General features: G+C 38.9%; 1 protein-coding gene and 1 long non-coding RNA gene across 11 annotated transcripts in view; one reads left to right on the top strand and one right to left on the bottom strand.

Moving 5' to 3' along the window:
* The window catches only part of LOC121918710, an 80,459-nt gene extending 67,518 nt beyond the window's left edge, over window positions 1-12,941 (top strand). The window contains exon 3 of the long non-coding RNA XR_006101284.1: window positions 11,585-12,941. This is a non-coding gene — a long non-coding RNA (uncharacterized LOC121918710). The remainder of the gene's footprint in view (window positions 1-11,584) is intronic.
* KCNH7 (potassium voltage-gated channel subfamily H member 7) overlaps window positions 1-19,870 on the bottom strand; it is a 395,432-nt gene that overhangs the window by 297,226 nt on the left and 78,336 nt on the right. The window lies entirely within an intron of this gene.

The raw sequence follows: 19,870 nt of genomic DNA, 5'->3' as shown, positions 1-19,870 counted from the left end.
ATTATTTACAGCTAACTGAAGTTATTTTAAAGTAATTGTTATGGGGGGGAAACTTGCAACCCAAACTATCAGTCAACCAGATATCTCTAGAAAGTTTCAGTGGAATTTGAAATGAGGTTTCTCAACTACAACCTTCAGTAATAGAAACCCAGGGTTACAAAACTGATGTGTCTGCATTGCAAAGCTAAATCGAGACAGTCTACACCTGGAAGTGGAGGGATGATTTTGGAATGCAAGTGAGGAGATTCTTCCGAATTGCAAAATAACGAGTCAGAAAAAAGGCTCATGTACAAGCTAGACTTGGGTCATCTTACATGAGGACAAAAGCTGTTTTTGTTTTGGAGTGAGTTCAGTCATGAAACGTTCATCTACATTCTGAAGTAATACAGGTTCTGTTGAAAACCTCATGTGACTAGAATTGCTTGCAGGGGGTTGAAAAGAGTGAGGAACATGGGCAGAAGGTGACACAATAATCCTTTTCTGATGGTGGGCTTCCCATAAGCAACCACTTGGCTAGTATGAGAACAACAGAATGCTGAAGCAGACAGGCCTTTGATCTGTTTCCTTTTATGTTCCTAGACAGTCAGCCCTGCCCTCCTCTCCAATCACAAGAATTTCAGAAATGAAATTGGAACGCACTCTCCAACTTTCCCAATTCAGCAGGGACAATCCTGATTAATCCCCTGCCATTCTACTTTTTCAGCTTCTTTTTTAATGTTCCAGTTTCTCTCTCCTTCTCTCACCTTCTCCCTTTGTTTTTATCTTACTTATTGCAAACTTGAGTTCAAATTTCAAAATTAGTTTTTTTTCTCAATTAACTCACAGGGACAAGAGGACAAGAAAGGGTAGAGCCTTGCCCTTCCCAGGGTGCTCAGCAAAAGCAAATTGTTGCAGCCTCTTCCAGTTTGTCCTTCCTCATTAATAACTTTTATCAACTTGACCATATTCTTAAGTTGCTTGTCCATGTCCCCTGTTTTCCCTTGGGAAAAATTGGAGTGCATGTTGGTAGCACTTGCACTAGATAATTCTTAGGGGCTTTGGGAACCCTTGCCAATACCTTGCAATCCACCATTCTATGATTCTGTGTTCACAGAGCAACAGCTCCAAAGACTGCTGGTCTGTTTCTGAGCAGAGTTCAAAGTGCATGTTTTGACCTATAAAGCTCAGGTCCAGAACATTTGACAGACTTCATTCTCCTATATGGGCCTACCAGTGTTTTGAGATCTGCTAGGGGAGGTCATTGTCTCTGTCCCACTGCCCTCACAAATGCATTTGGTAGAAACATGGATAAAGGCCTTCTCAGTGGTTGCCCATAGGCTTTGGAACTTCTACAGTGTTAAAAGTGGCATTCTTTTTGTCTCTCTGCAGGCAGAGAAAGACCTACACATTCTGATAGGCCTCTGAGAATTGAGGAAGAATTGAGGGAGAGAAGTGGCATCAGGAGCAATACAGTAGAGCAATTAGCCCCCTCATATAGTTCAAAATTAAATGAGCTGTCCAAGGTGCTAAAGCTACCCTTAAAGTAGGTATAGAATGTTGGACAGATCCATTAAAGTTCAACTTAAAATGCAGAGTAAATTCACACACCCCACTGGCATGGAAGTCACTGACCCATAGCTATTCTTAGAAACATTGCATTGTTTTCCTTCACTAATTCTTCAGATTGTTTCAAATATATATCCACAAATTCAACTCCACATGTCAAAGAGGGAAAGGAAATGAGGAATGACAGTAAAATGAAATGACAACATTGATCTCAATATACCTTGACTGGTAAATAGAAATGATGAATAAGAATTGCAACTTCACTGCTGTGGAAAATGGAAAGATCAAATGAACAGGAGGGAGCCAAGCAATTAGATTTTAAAAAAATAAAAGAAGCACAACCAACAGACAAGATCGATGATGGAGACAAAGGTGAGATGCCAGACCCTACAGCATCCTAAATTTTATCTCCATAACCTCTTCTTACCCTCTTGCTCACAACATCCAAGATAGAAGCTGTTATCTAGAGGCTCATGTTTGGAAAGTGTGGCAATATATCAACATTTATTTAAAATACACAATGAAATATTGGAAAAAATGGTATCTGCAGGTCTCTGATAATGCCACAGAATGTCAGCTATTGTACATAGTACATTACATTGGAAGAAAGAAAGAAATACTCCTGATTCTTGGATTCATGATCGTACTAAGAAAAGGGTAGAATATTTATCTCACTTTATTCATGTTTGCATAGCATGCACATTTTGGTGGGAAAACTACTTTTACAAAATCAATTAAAAACAGCTAATACTAGGATTCAAATCCAGCTCTCAGATGTGTCTACATGCCTGGCCCTTGATGTTCTGAATAAAAGCTGACTGTAGCTTGGGCAACATGTTGTAGGCACTTGCCTTGCTGCATCTGTGTCAGAGTGGCAAACAGTTTCATAATACAATGTCTGTCCTATTTCTAGCTCCAGACCAGCCCGTTTTTTAATGTACTAAACTGATCTGCACCAGACAAAAAGCGATCGAGGTTAGTTTTGTGGGCATTTCCAAGGAGGTGTAAGAGGGAAAGAAAGTGAGAAAACTTCCATGGGTGGGTTACACATCACTTCTTTGTGAAAATAGTGCTAAGACAATATTCTTGACTGATCTTAGAGCAATCACAGCTGAAATTGAGCCTCATATAGTTGCAGTGATCTTGATACCCTATTGACAGTCTACGCCTTCCCCCCATCTCTCCTATGAAAATCTGCAGCTATCTCTTCAGGAGAGATTATCAGACGGGGGATGAAATATTTTTGTCCCTTTCTTTTCCTGTTCTTATAGTGTGATCGCAAGAAGATTTTCATATGATGTCACGCTTATCCTGTCATTATCCCATCCAGAAAGTGTGATTGATTACGATTGCATAAAAGACTTTCAAACAACTTCGCACAGATTCCGTCATTGTCCCATCATTGAAGCAGCATTGCCTGACATTTTGCATTAATGGGAGTTTGCATTAATGCAATGCCGTTTCAATGATGGGACAATAGCACTGCAATCTGAAAGCCTTTTGAGGGATCGCAGACAAAAACGGGATAAGGATGGGGGAGCAATCTCCTCCTTATCTTGTCTGTGTGTGATAATATCCAGGCTTCCAAAACTGAGAAAATTTGAAATGACATGCTTAATACATGAACTATTAACTTCCTGTAAAAACATGAGGTGTAAGGCAGTTCAGTCAAGATCAGAATTACAGCACATAGATGTGGCTGTGGTGAGATGTGTAGTCCTTCCCCTTGTACTGTACTATGACCCTGACAGGAGCAGCCCTAGAGTTATGAGAGTGAGTCAACTCACTCTGTGCTGTGGCTGTTGAAGGCAGCATGTTTTTTCCTTCCTGCAACTTCCTTCAATCTTGACAAGAGGCTGTGAACAAGATGTTTCAACTGTCAAAGCAGCTGAGGGTGAAGGTGGGGGAGAGGAAACAGAAAGTCTTTTCACACTCTCTAGTCAGGATTTCTGGGAATGACTGGGGCTTGAGGAAAGTTGCACAAGAAGCAGAAACTAGATTGTCATCTGTCAAACATCTGTATCTCCCCCCACCATTTTTCACAGAAATCCTGGCTAGAGGCTTTGAAAAGAGGTTTCAGTGGTCAAACTAGTGGGAGTAGGGGCTACGGGAAAAGTGAAATGGCTTTTCAAAGCCTCTAATCAGGATTTCGGCAAAAGATTTGAAGGGTGAAGTTGTGGATTTTTGGCAGCTGACAATCTAGTTTCTGTTTTTCCTGCAATTTCCCTTCCCCCAAGCCCCAGGCTTTCATAGATATCCTGACTAGTGGCTGTGCAAAGACTTTTGGATTTCTTTTCTTCTCTTCTCTTCTGCTTTCATAGCTGGACCATCTTTTTCACAGTCTCTTGTCAGGAATGGGGCTTGAAGGGAGCTAAATTGCAAGAAGAAAAATAGATGGGTTTCCCCTGATATGCATTGGGATGGGGTATAGCAGAATTACAGGTTAGTATTAAGTATGTTTGGCCCAAGCTGTACAAAGCATCCAAATTTAGCTTCCTGAAGGATGTCTGCAAATTAACACAGTTCATTTTAGGTTCATGGGCCATAAAAATGGCTTTGGGGAATTGGATGTGGCCATCAGCCGCTGTGATACAGATAATAGCAGGGCTTGGGAAAGTACCCTTTTGGACTATGGTTCCCAGAATCCCCTGTAACATTTCCAAGCAGTGGATTATAGGAAGGCTATCACATTTGGCTGAATAGAATAGCTGAGCAAGATTTAACTGTGCTAGACTATTCCTTCAGTGTTAGCACACTCATATCTACTTAGTGATCCCCCAGACTTCATTGACTATATTGACCTGCCTTTACCTTTGTTCCCACACATTCTGACAGCTCTGTGCCCTTGGTTCTGATTGGGGATGACTTCTAGTGGCAGCTGAGAGTGTTTTTGTTCCTGCTTCCTCACTCTAACCCTTGAAAATGCCAGTTTTAAAATAGAATGAAAGAGAGATGATCACGACCAGCAAATGCCCTTTGCCATGCAGGATCGTAAATAAACAGAGCTTCGGGAGCTGAAAGAAATCTTGATATCAAAGGTCTTGGTTGATAACAGGGCCAGCAGTTGCAAGAGCTATCAGAGAAGATATTGTCTAGCAAGAATGATCTCTTTGGTGCTTCCCCCCTCCCCCAGAGTGGTCCAGAAAGATAATACAACCTACAAAACAACAAGAATGGCATTGGGGATGGGGGCAGGGAGTGTGGCATGGAGGTCCAGCTTAGCAACTGAGAAGCTGTCAGATCTCAGGGCTGGCCCTAGATTGAAGTCTCAGCATTTCACCCCTTCTTTCTCAGGAGAGAGATAGGAATTTCAGGAGAGCACTGCCTTGAAATGTGTAGTGGGGTATGTGTGCATGCATTTTCCTCATTTGCTCAAGTTGGTGGTTTTAATTTGAATGTGCATCTATGCTTGATATTTAATGTGCTGTGCTTAATAACATCATCAGAGGTTGATTCTTGTAACATCACCCTTGAAGCATCACCACAGCCTGACTCTGGTATAATCTGCACTGCAGAAATAACACAATTTGTTACTGCATCAACTGTGATGGCTCAATGCTATGTAGTTCTGGGATTTGTAGTTTTGTGAGATATTTAGTCTTTTCTGTCGGAGAGCTCTTGTGTCCTACTAAATTACAAATCCCATAATTCCACAGCACTGAGCCATGGCAATTAAAGTGGTATCAAATTGCATTATTTCTACAGTGCAGATTAGACCTCTGTAAATCACAAGAAATCATCCCATGGTGCTAAAAACTTGGCGTCTGGGATTGACATGACTTGTCATTTCAAACATCTCTCTTATCAGAGTGGCCATTCATCTCAGAGGGCTGTGTGTTTGTTTCCGGATGTAGGATCCAAGCATGTCAGCAGGATGTAAGGTATCTACAAGTGCTGCATCTCACCCACTTTTCATGAAGCTATAGTAGCCTCATTATACTAAGCAATCTCATCTCAAAGTGTCTGGCTATGGGCCTATTTTTAAAAAAGTGTGGGTGATCTTCTAAAAAGAAGATTGTAAGGAAGTTATTGTGAGATTGTCAGACTGCAGTCCCTTCTATTAGAACATTTCCTCAGAATAATGAGATTTTTCAGTAGTATAGGAGGAAGGGAAAGAGTGAGAAACACATTGGGTGGTATCCTCAGTTGTAAAGCAGAAAAAGATAAACCCTTCATGATTTTATTACAACTATACAAATGCAATAACTACTTCTGACAGACATGAAAATAAAAAGCTAATATTTCGTATTGCCTACAAAATGCTCTAGGACTACAACCCTTCTTTATGAGTATACTCTGCAGAACGCAATGGGATTTACTTCCAAGCATACAAGCAAAGGATAGTGTTGGAAGGGATGATGCGGCAATTGTCTAGAGTTATATTATTGTTTTCATGATTGTGGACCAAATGAAAAACTGCCCTCGCATGTGTATGTCTCTATGTTTGTGTTTGTGTGTGTGTGTGTGTATCTATTTTTCTATTTATCATATATTTCATTATGCTACTTGGCCTGCTTATCATTTTTCAAAAAGCAGAGCATGGACATGGAGTGGTCATAGTTCAATGTAATACATTTTCCTCTGAATTTTGGGAGGAAATTCAGCCAATTTGGGGGAAATGCAGGATAAAAAATAAATATAATAATAATATGTAATTTGACTCACAAGCAGGTCATCTTGGCCCTTTAACAGTTATCTCAGGTGTGAGGAATGTGTGGACAGCCTTAGCCAGAACAGCCACTGATACAGGATGATGGGAATAGCAGTCAAACAACACCAGGAGTTCACCAAGCTTTCCAGTACAGTTGAGATCACAGTGACTGACACACTTCTACTTCTGGACACAACATCTAGTGCTGCTGAAGGAGATGTCTGAAAGGCTAAATTTTGAAAATCCAAGTGGCTTCAGTATCATAGAATCATAGAGTTGGAAGAGACTGCAAGGGCCATCCAGTCCAACTGCCCCTGCCATGCAGGAACTCTCAATCAAAGCATATCTGATGGCCATCCAGCCTCTCTGTTTAAAGACTTCCAATGAGGGAGACTCCACCACACTTTGAGGAAGTGTGTTCCACTGTCGAACAACCCTTACTGTCAGAAAATTCCTCCTAATGTTGAGGTGGAATCTCTTTTCCTGGAGCTTACATCCATCATTCCAGGTCCTGTTCTCTGGAGCAGCAGAAAACAATATGATATCCCTTCAAATATTTAAACAGGGCTATCATATCAGCTCTTAACCTTCTCTTCTCCAGGCTAAACATCCCCAGCTCCTTAAGTCGTTCCTCATAGGACATGGTTTCCAGACCCTTCACCATTTTAGTTGCCCTCCTTTGGACACGCTCCAGTTTCTCAACATCCTTTTTGAATTGTGGTGCCCAGAATTGGATATAGTATTCCAGGTTGGGCCTGACCAAAGCAGAATAGAGTGGCACTATTACTTCTCTTGGTCTAGACACTATACTTTTATTGATGCAGCCTAAAATTGCATTGACCTTTTTAGCTGCCACATCACACTGTTGACTCATATTCAACTTGTGGTCTACATGGACTCTTGGATCCCTTTCACATGTAATCTCATTCAGCCATCCTATATCTGTGCATTTCATTTTTCTGCCCTAAGTGCAGTACCTTACATTTCTCCATGCTGAATTCATTTTGTTAGCTTTGGCCCAGCTTTCTAGTCTATTCAGGTCATTTTGAATTTTGATCCAATCCTCTGGGGTATTAGCTAATCCTCCTAATTAGGTGTCATCTGCAAATCTGATAAGTATGCCCCCAATTCTGTTATCCAGATCTTTGATAAAGATGTTGAATAACACTGGCCCCAGGACAGAGCCTTATGGGACCCCACTGGTCAGTTCTCTCCAGGATGAAAAGGAGCCATTGTTGAGCACCCTTTGGGTTCAAACAGTCAACCAATTACAGTTACCTTATCTAGCCCACATTTTACAAGCTTGTTTGCAAGAATGTCATGGGAAACCAGTAAGGCATTTACAAAGACAGAGAAAGCCAACTATCTCCTCTGGAGCCTAACAACCAGACTACATATAAGGCAAATACCAGAATGAAGACAGGAGATGCATTTTCCTTATTAATAGTTCCAGCTTCTAAACTTGCACAACATTCTCACCAGGGATTGGGGAGAAAGGAGGATGAGGAATCTATGATCAGTTATATTCTCCTCTCTCAGGCTCTTTTTCTTGTTCTTTGTCCAAGGCACTAACACTTTTGAATGAGCTTTTTAAAAATATCAGGGATGAATCAATTTGAACAGAACCAGGGCACAACTCAAATAATTGAACTAGTTTTTGACTCAAATCAGGGCAACAACCTGGTATACTGGGTCTCATACTGGGAAAAAGACAGGAAATGTAATACAGTCGGCCCTTCTTATACATGGATTTGTTATACACGGGTTCAAGCATACACGGTTTGAAAATGTTCAAAAAAAGTATAAATTTCAAATATCAAACCTTGATTTTCTGTTTTTTATAAGGGACACCATTTTTCTATGTCATTATATCTAATGGGACTTGAGCATACATGGATTTTATTATACACGGGGAATCTTGGAACCAAATCCCAGCGTATAACAAGGATCCACTGTATATAATATGCTATAGTCTAATCTGTTATACTATACCGTACCATACTGTACTGTACTGTACTATGACAACCAGTGGTGCCTAGTGGTTTGAGCAGTGGACCAAACTTTGATTCCCATTTCAGTCATGGAAACTCACCGGTTGACCTTCGATGAGTCACATACTCTCAGCCCCAGAAAAACCCATGATAGGTTCATCTTAGAGTTACCATAAGTCAGAAATGATTTGAAGGCACATATCATATACTATACTATACTATATGTATGTGTGTTTCATTACTTTGGGGGCTGCTTCTCTCCTCTGAATACACCTGAACATTTAATAGCAATAGCAATAGCAGTTACATTTCTATACCACATATCAATGAACTCAGCACTCTCTAAGCGGTTTACAATCTGTAAGTCAATTGCTCCCAACAAACTGGGTATTCATTTTATTGACCTACGAAAGGTTGGGAGGCTGAGTCAATCTTGGAGACCTTGCGGCTGCAGTACTGGCATTTAACCACAGTGTAACCTGAACTTCTTACACAATCTATCATATGTACACAAGAGTATGTTCCATTTCATTTAATAGGGCTTACCTCAAGGAAATTATAGCAAAGCAATATAAACCTTCAGTGAATATTTCTCTCAATGCCATATCATTTTTGGACTACAACTCCCCAAATCCTCTAGCCAACCTAGTCACTTGCTGCGAGGCCTGGGGTGACTTGGGGAGTTGCACTCAAAAAAGTAATGTTTTCAAGCTCCAGCAGTGAGGTAGTTTGAACCATGACTTCCCAATGGTGGTACCAAACTTCTCCTGAACTCTTTCCCTCAGCATATCTGCTTGACACCCTCCCTTTCTGCCTTTAGACACTATGTCAAAATGCTGCTATTTGAAGGTCCTTTTAAACTGAGTGGAAACTGGTTGTTAGATCTTTCTGTACTTGTTCTGGTGGTTGAGGGTTGTTTGCTTCTCCTTCTGTTAAATTGCATTAAATTCTGGTGACTGACATAGTATTTTGCTTGTTTGTTTGTTTCTAAGTCTTTTCCTTTAACTGATTGACAGCCAGACTACTCTAAGAATGGAAAAGGAGTAGAAAATACACCTATAGATACATTCCAGATCATCGTTTACATCGACAGTGCTTCTCCAAATCTTGCTGAAGGAAATGATAATAGAAGTCAAGAGGGTATACAAAGCTATGTTCATAAGTGTCCCCAATTATAGCAATTAAAAAGCCTGTCTTATAATTTTTTTTAATTTAAAAAATAGCGCCTCTAAGAATTTTTATGTATTGCTATCTGGCAGTTCAGTAAATGTCTTTTGTACTGCAATTTAGGGATTATAAAGCAACATTTAGTGGAGAGAAAAATAATTACTATAATAACAAGACATCCCTAATTATCAGAGTTATTCAGAAAATGAATTATTTGTGGCCTAGATAGAAAAAAGGCTAAAGGGAGTAGATAATAAACGGGAGATGTGCAAAATTGGCAAAATGCTTATGAGTACATATTTTAATTTTAATTTAAATAATGTAATTGTCATTATTATTTTTACATCATCCCCATCACCATCATCATCATCATCATCATGACAGCCAGCATGGTGTAGTGGTTTGAGTGTTGGACTATGACTTTGGAGACCAGGGTCCGATTCCTTGCCCCACCATGGAAATCCAGTGGGCAGCCTTGGGCATGTCATACACTCTGAGCCCCAGAAAACATCATGATGGGTTTCCCTCAGGATCGACATAAGTTGGAAACAACTTGAAGGCACACAACAACAAATAGTTTTTTTTTACTATGAAAAATAATCTATTATAACAGAAACAGAACTATTCCATTGGGAGAACAGTGAAGCCAATATGCCCCAGTGTACAACAAACATATATTCATCATGTTTAAAGAACTTACCTCATGCACTGAAAGCACCCCCATGGGAGATTGCAAAGCCATACAGACTAGTCCAACCCTCTGACTATGGGCTGGCTATCTCCCTGCTCTCTGGGTACTGATGTAGGGTATGGTGTAACACTGATGCACACGTGCACAGCTTCTCTGTGCAAGGAAAAAACCCCAAGGCACTCAGAGTTCCCAACCCTATGGAACAGTTCTACAGACAGATGTCTTTCTGTGCAGGGGTAGGTATTACTAGAGTTTACTCTCAGCTTCTTTTCCTAGTGCACAAGATGTCACAAGGTGTGCACAAGGTGGAGTCAAGGAGATGCTTTACCCTACTCTACCAAAGTTATTTTGCATGGCCATCTGGAACATTGTAGAGATGACCTCATTGAAACAAACAGCTTTATTTATATACCGCTTCATACTGAACTAACAGTGTCTAAGCAGTTTACAACTGTAAGCTAATTGCCCCCAACAATCTGGGTACTCGTTTTAGTGACCTCAGAAGGATGCAAGCCTGAGTCAATCCCAGAATTCCATAGCATTGAGCCATGGCAGTTAAAGTGGTGACAAACTGGATTGTTTCTGCAGTGTGGATGCAGTCTTAGGTCAAAATATAGTACTCTAAAGGATTTAAATTATATTATATTATATTATATATTGCTTGCATGGCTGTTCTCTACATTTTATCCTTGCATTACCCTCGTGAGAGGTAGATCAAGGTAAAAGAATAGGACTGGCCCAAAGTCACCCAATGAGTTCTATGGCTCAGTGGGGACTACAACTCTAACCACTATGCAACACTGCGTTTCCTAACAATCTTGTCGCTCCTGTATCTGCAGAGAAAACTCTACACTGCCTTTGTTCTCTGCCAACAGTGTCATTTAGCTTATTGACTTGTAATTGGAGAACATGTGGATGCTGCATTCTGTAATCCACTTGAAAACAAACATGGTCTCTTCCAGCAAAGAAAGACAATGACAATGCTCAACTGGTTTATCCTGGATGTAGCATACTGGAATAGAAAATAATTTTGGACAAGGAGAAAAAACCTTCTCAAATTTTTTTTGAAGAAAACTTTCATCCCAAATGTTGGGTCCATATTCTTCCTATTTCTAAACATTATTCGCAACTGTGAATACTATTGGGTTTAGTGATTTTGGAAAACAATAGTAGGGGTTTAAATCCTGAGAATGGAATGGAATGGATTTTCTCCCATTTTCTCTTCCTACTGAATCTCTCTTTGCTTGTTAAGGATCAAGAACATGGAGCATGGTTCAAGAGTCTGAATCAAGACAGGTATTTGGATAACCATGTTTAATATTCTGAGTGGGCAGAAGTGCCTTTGGATGATGACCAGCATGCAGAAATTATATATATTGCAAACTGATATATTAGTTTCTATTATTCCTTTCCTTAAATTTAATATTTATTGCTTTTAAACTAATTTCTATAAAACAATCACCCACAAATCATTTGAGAATAATCTGAATTCATATTCTTGAAATGTTTCAAATTTTGAAATTATGCTATCTTTTTCAGGTTTTTCACTTCTGCTATCTGCTGAGATGTACAGCTGTAGCCATACTCATGATGTTCCAACAACTCAGTATGCTCAGCTCTGATTAGTTCATTGCAAAGGTTTCAGTGATACAGCTGGCCCTCTTTATCCACAGATTTTTAAAAAAGATTTATTAAGTTTTATTAAATCTAGTTCGAGATCTGCTATGAAGGGCTGGAAGTGAATATGATACCTGATGCCAGAAACCAGAGCTATTATTGGACTGAAACTCCCATCGGTTCTAGATAACACAGTCAAATGTAAAGCATGATGAGAGATGCAATCGAACAACATCTGGAGGGCCTCACCAACAAAAGCAACTTGATGTAACATGAGAAACATTTTAGGACACAAAATCAATTCTCAATAAATCTCCATCATAGCACTCCTATAATATTTCAGCCTAATTATAGTCGGGATACTCACTAAGGAAAGATTTCAGATTAAATTATTGGTTCAGTCGAAACCTCAGCCAAAATGTCAACAGACTGCTCTTTTTCATACCTCTGATTTGGACCGATCAATATCAAGAGCTTCAAATTATGTTTGTTTTCCTTGAGTGTTCCTATCTCAGTATTCATAGAAATAAAATGCCAATGAAGTATTGATCTGAGCTACCAAGATTGGTTAATGGGGAAAAAGTTAACCTATTGAACAGCATTTTTTACTGGCAATGTTCTCAGATTTCTCAAAGAACAAATTGAGAAGAATCAAACTAATGACCTCCGTAAGTGAGCTTTATAATTTCCTTGCCTTCTTATATGTGTTCAGCACAGTACTTGAAAGTAAAAATACCTGTTAAAAATAAAATGAGTTGTATGTAACAAATTGTTGGTCAGAATCTCTTTGGGGAGTTATGTATGCATAAACACCATAGTTATAGTGCTACACAGTGACTCTCATCTTGATCCCTTCAATCACCACTTATTGTGAAGCAGCCCCTGCAATCAATGGGGCCTGTTATTGAAGAAAAAGGCTGGAATTCTGTTGTGCAGTTATGAATATATAACCTAGAGTTATGCAATTGTGGTTGTTTTGTATGTACAATCTCCACAAAGTTCCCAATTTATGTAGGTAGGAACCATGAAAGTCCCACAATCTTCATTTACCAGGAATCAACCAGTGTGGTCAATGGTGGTCTGTTTCCTTGTTGATTGGGAAGCAGCTGGCTGATGTTCTTACTCCTCCCATAAATGATCTCTGGTGCAACAGCTAGAAACATGGCCTTTGCTTCTAGCACCTGATTGCTCACCTGAAGGAAGTGGGTGGACCCTTCAACCAGCTGCTTCTTGATCGACAGGAGTAAAGACCCCAGCTATTGCAGTGACTATTTCTTGGTAAGTGAAGATCGGGGGTCCTTCATGGTCCCTATGTAGCAAGCATCTCGAACTAGGCAAGATTCTGAAGTGTAAAGATATATCAATAAATACCAAATTTAGTATTATCCATGCCACTGTATTTCTCATTTCTGTGTATGATTGTGAAAAAGGCATGCATGCGTGTGTGTGTGTGTGTGTGTGAGAGAGAGAGAGAGAGAGACAGACAGAGAGAGAGATGTGGTGCTGGAGAAAAGTTCTGAGAATACCATGGACCACTAAAAAGACCAATGGATGGACCCTAGAGCAGATCAGGCCTGAACTCCACTTGGAAATATGACAAAACTTAGGTTGTCATATTTTGGCCATATCATGAGAAGAAAAGACTCACTAGAAAAGACTATAATGCTTGGCAAAGTGGGGGGCAATAGGACTTGGGAGTTCTCTCATACATAGGATCTCCATGGGTTCAGGTCAACTTGGGAGCAATTATCAACAAACAACAAATTTAGCCCCTAAACTAGGAGCTATGTAGAGATTGGGCATACAAAGAAATCACATGTGCATAACTCTTACATATTCATAACTGCCCAACAGCATTCCAGCCCTTTTCTTCAATAATTAAGGCATTTACAGAAACTAAGGATTGAAATATAATAGAGACACGACTTAACTTGTTTTGCAGTGTTAATTGTAACCAGTTTTAGTTATGTTCATAATTACAGTGTGTATGTAGTCACGGTTCTTGGGTGTCTTTTGTACTACAGGTCAGTAACATGTAGCATTTAGATTATTTTTTTAAAAAAACAACTACTGTAAATCATCAATGTCTAATTAACCATTTGTAAGCCACTCTGATAGCCTTTTGGCTGAAGAGTGGGGCATAAATTTTATTATTATTATTATTATTATTATTATTATTATTACTATTATTATTATCTTGAGTTACTTTTGAAGAGTGAGAAATGAAAAATAGTATTATAAGTAACTATCTTGGGTTTTTGGAATGGAAGCTACTTATTTTTAAAAGTAATTTTCCTAGCTACTGGTTGGCTAAAACTGTGAAAAAGGTTCTGTACATCCTTTCTTCCACAAATTATGTAATAGGTTGCACAAAGAGACCAATTGCTTTGTCTTCTCTAAGCATATTGGATAGGATCCAGGCTAGAAGGTTGCACCAATGTCCCACTGACTTCAATGGGTCATGACTTAATTTTATCTTGGATTTAGAAAGGTCTTTGTTTGATCCAGCAGGGCTCTTTTTATGTTTAATAGATATGAATGCTAGGTGTGTGTGTGTGTGTGTTGGAGGGAGTGGAGACTGATTTGATCTAGCCAGTCAATTATTTGTTTTCAGGCTTCTACTTGTGCTTTTTTATCGTGCCCTCACATCCTATTTTTAAAGAACTGTTGTAAACAAGAGAAGTTTACTGCTTCAGATATACTGACAAAAGTTGTATGTTCACAGTGCACAAAGCAGAACTCTAAACAATCTCATTTCGCCTAAACACGTAGTTTGTTATTGTTGTGTGACTTCAAGTCCTTTCTGATTTATGGTGACCCTATCACAAGGTTCTTTTTAGCAAGATTTGTTCAGAGGATGTTTTACCTTTGTGTCCTCTATGGCTGAGAGTGTGTGACTTGCTCAAGGTCACCTAGTGGGTTTTCATAACTGAGTAGGGATTCTAATCCTGGTCTCTACTACACTACACTGGCTCTGTATAGGTTGTTACAGAACTGCTCATAAGCTAAAATTAAAAGAACATAAGGTATATTATGGGACTTTTACTAATACCATTACATATGACACCCAGAATTCTAAAACTTTGTAAGGCACATCTGGACTAAGCCTTGGATCCTAAGAAATTCTTTCTTTAGCAGATAGGACAAATGATTAAGCTGAAGACAAGATTTCACACCATTCCCAAGGGTCCTCTGCCTTTCAAGAGCTTATTGCCCCCTTCCTCCCTGTTTTTCTTGCCTACCTCGCACCATTTCTCAGACGAAAACCAGGACATGTGGCCAAGCAACATCAGAATGTGGTCAAGATGGAAACCACTGAGAAAAAAAAAGACAAGAGGAAAGTAATCTCCCACTGCTACATCAACTGAGTGCAATGTTGTTGTTTTTTGTTTTTTTTTTTTGCACACTGAACTCAATAGCAACTAAAATAAGCTGAGGACAAAGGGGGAAAGTGGGAGGAGGAGAAAGAAACTGGGATACTTTAGCATCTGAAAAAGTGGGATGACAAGAGAATTAATTAATTGTGATTGTCTTTGCCAAATTTGGATAGCTGGAGGGTTTGTTCTTGTTCTTATTGATTCTGTTGCTGTTAGGGACAATAGTGGAAAGACAGAGGTGGGAAAATTCATTCTATAAATGGAATTCTATCTCATTGTCTGAAAAGAACTCTCTTCTATTTGTTGGGGCGGAGTGAGAACTGAATCATCCTCTTTAATTCATTTAAAAATTGTTTACCAATTCAAGCCTTCTTCAAAGCATTTTATGAATTAAAATCTCATGAGAGTCCTTGACAGAATTCTCGGGATCAGAACTTAAAGTTCCTGTGATTCTTCTTTTGGGGGTTTAAAACTGACATTGAAGCCAATTTTTTTCAAGTGGCTTAAATTTCTAGTTCAGTAACGTTTCCAGTATTCTTTACATCTGGCATGTTACTTTTCTCTATAAACTCAGATCTTGGGAAAGTTACTTTTTGGAATACAGCTGCCACCAGTAGAGCATTTATATGTGAGTCATATTTTCTCCTTCCTCTTTCAAAATGCTTAGAAGGCCATCTAGTTAATCAACTTCTTTTCAGTTTTCGTTCTTTGAGTGCCCCACACTGGCAGCTCTATCTCAGAAAACCTTTATTGCTTATCTGTCCTGTACAAAAGGTTTACAAAAAGTGTCTGTCTGTCTGTTTGTGTTTGCATGAAATGAGGATGCATCACCAGCTTCTTTGGAATCCATATTATTATAAAGTATTTTAAATTGCTCATTTTTAGTCATGACAACTAAACACAAAAGTGGTGATTACTATTTCCTGAAAACAAGCCAAGAAAATTAATATTTCTATCAATTACCTCTTTGTGAGTCCCACACACAAAGCTGGCCAATGCCTGATAGAGACTAGTGCTTAGCTAGATGGACTTTTAAGATGGATTCTGCACAGTAATTCTCATGTTCATGCAAGAACAAATATCTGTAAAATATAATGTCACTTTGGTTAATTTTCCCAGTTTTCATTCCTTTGTGCCCTTTAAGCAGAAGTAGCATTGTACTTTAGCCTGAATATGATTGATTATTCTAATTTCACTGGACAAATACAGTTTCATGACCTTTAATGCCCACAACATCATGTTGCTGTGAATTCTTAAATAAAAACATAGATTCTGGTAAAGGAAAATGATGCCAAGCCACTCATCCATCTACGTATAATGTACAGGGAGAACGCAAATGTTTGCCATTTATTCACACACCACCTTGAGACCCTATGGTATAACACAGAACAAAAATATTTTAATGAAATAAAATAAATGCACAGTCCTCATTTTGATGGTGTTTTTCTGAGGCACATCCTTAAATTTTGCTCATTTATTACTGGATCCTCTTCCTACAGTCCTACTATCAATGTTCACGCTCCACTTTGCATAATATAAAGCCTGACTTTCCTCTTCTAGCCAATTTCAACATCTGTCCTGTAAGGTTTTCCCTGTTTAAATACACGCATCCCTCCAGATATAAATCTGGTCTTTCTAATCAGCACATTTAAAATATCTCCAAACAGAAACCTTAGTGCAGAGCCCATAAAAAAAATGACTCAAGAACAGTATTCCGAGGCTCAACTGAAACGGCCAATTTATCCATAAGAAAAGCAAGTCTTTGATATCACTTTAGTGGTCTGTGCTTCTGTTCTCACTTCTGAGAAGTTTCCTCCCAGATTTTTGAAATCTTCATTGCTTCTGAATCTAAAAATGCCCCCGAAGTCACTCTAATTGAATCACAATGTGCCTTCCCAGCAATATACTAATAGACTGAGAAGACTGTGAAAGAGAAGCAAGAGAGCCAATCTGAAGGATCCATTCAGTTGCAATGGGAGATCCCCCCTCACCAGACAACAATATTAATGATCTGTAGAAGGGCTGGTCCTATTGTTAGGCAGAGTGAGGCAAGAAAGGGCAAGCAATGCTCAGTTGTTTAATTTGTTATTGTGACATTTGTATTGCTAGCTATAAGCAGAAGCATCTGTGCCAAAATAACATGTCTGCCTTACATTCTATGCAAACTGACTTTGGTAATATTGGAAGGCACTATCTCTTCTCTGCCCCTGGCAGCAAAGCATCTTGAGGCAATCCTGTTTTGCAATGGGCCTCCATCAGTCTTATAATGCACAGAACATTAGGACCAGACGGCAATAATTAACATAATGAAAAGGAGAAATCAGATTATAGAGCAGATCTACCTTCAGCCCTACACAGGTGTTATTCACCATACTTTCTTCAAACCTGGAGTCTCATCTCTGCTGTCATCACTTTTTTCACATTTCAAAAAAAGCACCATTTTTAAGAGGCAAGATTCCTGTTCCTGTGGATCCTTTCCACAAAAGCAATACCTGCAAGATTCAGGGCTCTTGCTCATGTGAACAGGAACCTGTTTAGATACATTGCTGTCCATGAGAGGAAAGTGGGGTAGGACTAGCATCTCTCTCATTTCTGGGTTGAAGAATATGGTGAATATTCCTTGAGCAGAGCTTTTGTCAGTTCTGTCAAATTACCTAAAGCACTCTGCCTGTTGGAGGCCAATGTGCACCCTGTGGATGTACAAGATAATCTGGGGCCTCATAGTTCCTGAATAATCATTTTACACAGAAGTCAGGTTTTTTTTTTTAAAGGCTGTTAATGAAAATAGGAAACTATATTATATTGAATCAGACCACTATTTCAGTGTCTGGAAGCAATGGCTTTTCAGGGTTTCAGGCAGGATTCTGTCCGAACCCTACCTGTACATCCCTCATATTGCTTTGTGGTCTTTCATCCCATTACTAACATCTCCTAATTCTGCTTAGCTTCCAAACTCAGTTGAGATTGGGTGTGTTCAGAGTGATATTTCAAGATGGCATGTTGGTGTAAAGGTGCTGTGTTTTTGTTTTTTTAAAGAAACTATTTTTGCCTTTGGCATTTAACAATGTTAGTAAGCCAATCATCTGTATTACCTTGTCACAACCCAGAACATAATGAGGCTGCTTCCTCATCTAGGAGATGCTAGGGAAGGTACAGATCAGTGGTAAGGTGGCAGAAGAATAGTTCTGTGGGTGCTAGATCATCTGTCCTGCCTTCCCTAAGCAAGCTTCCTGCCCTCAGATGCAATGGAGGATGCTTTCGTGCCACACTGTAGATGCACGATTCAGTGGTCAGCTTGTAGGTAGAAAGGTGGGGATGTCATCTTGTCCCTTGATGCAGAAAGCAAAATTTCCTGAGCTGACTGAAGGCTGGATTCTTTTTAAAACCAGTATTTACCATTTCTACTCAAAGTTGCTTTCTTAGACTAGATCAGTTGCAAAACTGGGCCGACGTTCTCAGTGGGGAGGATGGTGTTGATATCAAGATTACCAACTGGGTATACCACATGATTGCACAACATGGTTAGTTGTATTTTGGTAAATGATGTTCTGGGTATATTTTCTACATGATATTAGCCTCACTTAAGCAGACATATTTTTCTCCAACCCTTTGTAGTAAAGTCTAGATGAAATAGGGAGGTGCAGGACTAAAAAAAAAACCCTTTCATTTTAAAATACATAAAACCAGCCCCTTCAGTTTTCTTTTGATCCCATCGGGCAGAAAAATTGTTAAGTAGAGGCTCACGCTGATTTATTTCTAAGTGGCAGTGTGGCAAGTAACAAGGTTAAGGCATGTTCATCCAATCTAACAGTCCAGCTGGATGAACATAATTGCTGGAGGTTAAAAGGGATTTCAGAGACTCCCTTGGAGAGGCACATCTGTGTGTTATCATAATACGGAGATCTAGATATGAGGGAAAATCCACTTCATCTCTTTAAATACAGAGAACTTACAGAAAAAATGACAGTGTATTGATCTAAAAAGATCAGATTTGGAATAGGGGGGCTTTTTCTTTTCTAGAGATGTAAAACTTTCAGAAGTTATAGAGCCATGGAGAGAGAAAATTATTCAATTTTTTATAAAAAATGAAAAAAATGCAGTATGAAGACATTTTGTAGATGGAAAGCCTCCTTGTTACTTTAGGAACATAAAATGCATTATGCATAACTTGGCTTTGCATAAAAGTATAATAGGTGAAGAATTACAGGTACAGTTTATTCAGAAAATAAATATAATTTACTTCTTTTATTTTCTTTTATTTTATTTTGTTTTTATTTTTATTGTTAAAAGTGAGGCTGTTAAAAAGTCCTGAACTACAACTTTTCTTTTGTTAATTTATGAACAGCCTGGAAAAGAACAACAGAAGAAACCACCAACTTCAGTAAAGCAATTAAAAAGATTTTGTTTCCAGTCTAGCCCTTCATGGTTCCTAGCATTCATAAAGCACTTGCTTCAAGTTCAGAAAGAAAGAAGGAAAAGAAAGAAAAAGAAAGAAAGAACAGAAAACAAAGACCAGGAATTGCAATGATGTCAAATAGCCTTACATAAAAATCTACTTGCTTCATAAATAATGTGGGGGGGAGGTCAAATATATGAACATTTTTTCGTTTTTTTTAATTTGGGGGGGGGGGAATGCTTTGGGGAAAACAGAGTTGGTTTCTTTCTTTCTTTCTTTCTTTCTTTCTTTTAATTTCCACCCCACCCCACCCCCACCCCGCCAGGCCTTCACATCTCTACTGGATTCCATATCCTTTCTTTAATGATCCTTCAGTCTATTATTATTATTATTATTATTATTATTATTATTATTATTATTATTATTATTATTATT

Source organism: Sceloporus undulatus, chromosome 1, assembly GCF_019175285.1.
Source record: "Sceloporus undulatus isolate JIND9_A2432 ecotype Alabama chromosome 1, SceUnd_v1.1, whole genome shotgun sequence".
Classification (NCBI taxonomy): domain Eukaryota; kingdom Metazoa; phylum Chordata; class Lepidosauria; order Squamata; family Phrynosomatidae; genus Sceloporus; species Sceloporus undulatus.
The sequence above is the reverse complement of the archived record's forward strand: the minus strand, read 5'-3'. Positions and strand labels throughout refer to the sequence as shown.